This window comes from Aedes albopictus, chromosome 2 (assembly GCF_035046485.1).
Source record: "Aedes albopictus strain Foshan chromosome 2, AalbF5, whole genome shotgun sequence".
Taxonomy (NCBI): domain Eukaryota; kingdom Metazoa; phylum Arthropoda; class Insecta; order Diptera; family Culicidae; genus Aedes; species Aedes albopictus.
Genome location: NC_085137.1, coordinates 347,540,008 through 347,542,345, shown reverse-complemented (window position 1 = coordinate 347,542,345; position 2,338 = coordinate 347,540,008). Strand labels below are relative to the sequence as shown.

The 2,338-nt window shown below is 40.3% G+C and overlaps 1 non-coding gene across 1 annotated transcript; it reads left to right on the top strand.

The window, feature by feature from the left end:
• The first annotated feature begins 980 nt into the window (after positions 1–980).
• On the top strand, positions 981–1,053 carry Trnak-cuu (transfer RNA lysine (anticodon CUU)). The gene has a single exon. It is a non-coding gene; the product is annotated as a tRNA-Lys (tRNA).
• The last annotated feature ends 1,285 nt before the right edge of the window (positions 1,054–2,338 follow it).

The following is a 2,338-nucleotide window of genomic DNA, read 5'->3' as shown; positions in this document are numbered from 1 at the left end:
AAGAGCCAATTTTGATCTTAAGCAGTTTTTTTTCAGATTTTCCAATGATAAATGTTCTATTGCAGAATATGAATACGATTCTATACCATTACCCGGAAAACCAATACACGGAATGCCATTTACCGGAAAACCATTTACCGGAATGTACTATTTACCGGATATATATTTAACCTCAAGTAACACACATGTCACAGAAGAGTCACGGTGGGCCAGCGTTTTGTTGCACAGAAGTCATTGCAACTTACTTCTAGTATTTATGTGTTAGAAGTAAGTCACAATATCTTCTGCGCAACAGAACCTTGCGCTACCGTGACTCTTCTGTGATGAGTGGGTTACTTGAGCCGTCTACCCCCGTTGGTTTGAATGACACATCATGCAAACTCACGGGATTCATTATAAATTTGAACTTATAGCAACTCTGTGCGTTTGATCAATTTTTAGTTTATACGATGTGCAGATTAGCGGGTTTCAAATTAAAAATTGTTCAGATTAGATATGGTCAAACCAACGGGGGTGGACGGTACTGAAATGTGCATGTCCAGAAAAAAAAGTTTGTGAAAACTTTGCAGGGGCTGTATACCATATGGTCTATATTAAGTCATGTACATAATTCCTACTTCTGAAAGCCAATCCAGACAGAAGGTTTAATTCTTAGTCCAACCGAGGCATTACATGAGGCATTTTTTATTTCCTGGGTTACAATGATTGGTAGGTTGATTCAGATTATGCAATAATATGAATAAACTGATAAAAGTGAAATTTACAGTTTGCTTTTTAAACAATTCTGTAACAGGCTTAGTTCATTGAACAATACATTAAAAATAGAAACATATCAGACAAAGTTAATAGTTTCGCAAATCAAGTTTGCAACGATGCAACTTGATGCAATTGAAGAAGGCAAAACTACTACATTAAGCAGCAATTGCCGATAAACAACATGGTAACCAAACAGCTCTATAATAGTGTAAGTCAAAAGAACAGCCCGGCTAGCTCAGTCGGTAGAGCATGAGACTCTTAATCTCAGGGTCGTGGGTTCGTGCCCCACGTTGGGCGCCAAATGTAACACGCCAGCCTGCGAGTTTGTCGGGTTTAAAGTAAGGTGGCTTATGCGTCACTCCTTTCGGAGACCACCTACCAGTTTATGGATTACCCGGCCATTGAGACCCCCAGGGAATGGGTCTAATTACTCCCGATCAAAGATACTTCGGAAAGAAGACTTCGGAAGACAATTCAAGGGAAAAGGAAAGGATCTTATTTCTTTGAGACGAGGAAACGAGACGGTAATATAGCGCATTTAGTTCACCACTGGACTATCGCACTAGTTTTCACGAGTGCGAAAACGCTAATAAAAGTGCGCGATTGCATCAAATCAACTCGGTGTCTTCAGAGCACTTGTTCTCCATAGATTGAAGAAATAGTGCGCCGAAGACATCAACCTGATTTGATGCAATCGCGCACTTTTATTTACGTTTTCGCACTTATAAAGTCGCAGGTCGCAGTCCAGTAGTGAACTAAATGCGGTATAATATAGTAAGATCGCTAAGTTTTCATCACTGGCTGACTTAACCAACCCTCGAACTATCCAACAGAAAATTAGAGAGTTATCTCGGTTATTTCGGGGAACCGCCCCAGTAAAATAAATAACAGAAAATAAATTAAACAACGACCGATATTAACATGCTAAACCTTCATGGAACTTCATTGACGACTGTCCTCTATCATCAGAATAGTTTTATCCCGCAACGCCTAAAAGTATTCCCACACTCAATACATTAGAACGGCATAGACACAAAACATTCATTTCGACACTGATTTTTCATTTGGGCCTAACTGACATTTTCGAGTTCTCTTCATCGATCCTCTCTTTGTGTTATCATACAGAATGTGTATTGAGTTTTCCAAAGATTTTTGGTTGAAATGCGAAGAAGACGACTGCATGTTGCTATAGAAACAAAAAGAATAATGATTTTGTCTGTTTTGATCAAGTTATTAGCGAAAGAGAGAGTCGACGTAGAGAAATCGATCAAATCAGTTAGGCCCTTATGAAAAATCATTGTCGATTAAACTCTTCTCTCCTCTAGCCTAGGTCTGCCTTTTGCTTTTCCTTCTACCTACTTTCTTCCTAACCTGTCGTCGTGTCGAGTACTCTTACGTGCAAGTGTTCATCCGGGACGGTGTGCGTGTGTGTGTGCGTGCTCAAGAGGTGGCCACCGGCGCGAAAGCGGGTACTACGGTGGGCCACGTGATTCGAAAAATTACGCTATCTACTTTAGCAGCTTCGATAGCGGGAAAAACGAGCCATGCGCATGGACTTATCTTCTATCATGCATGATTTGTA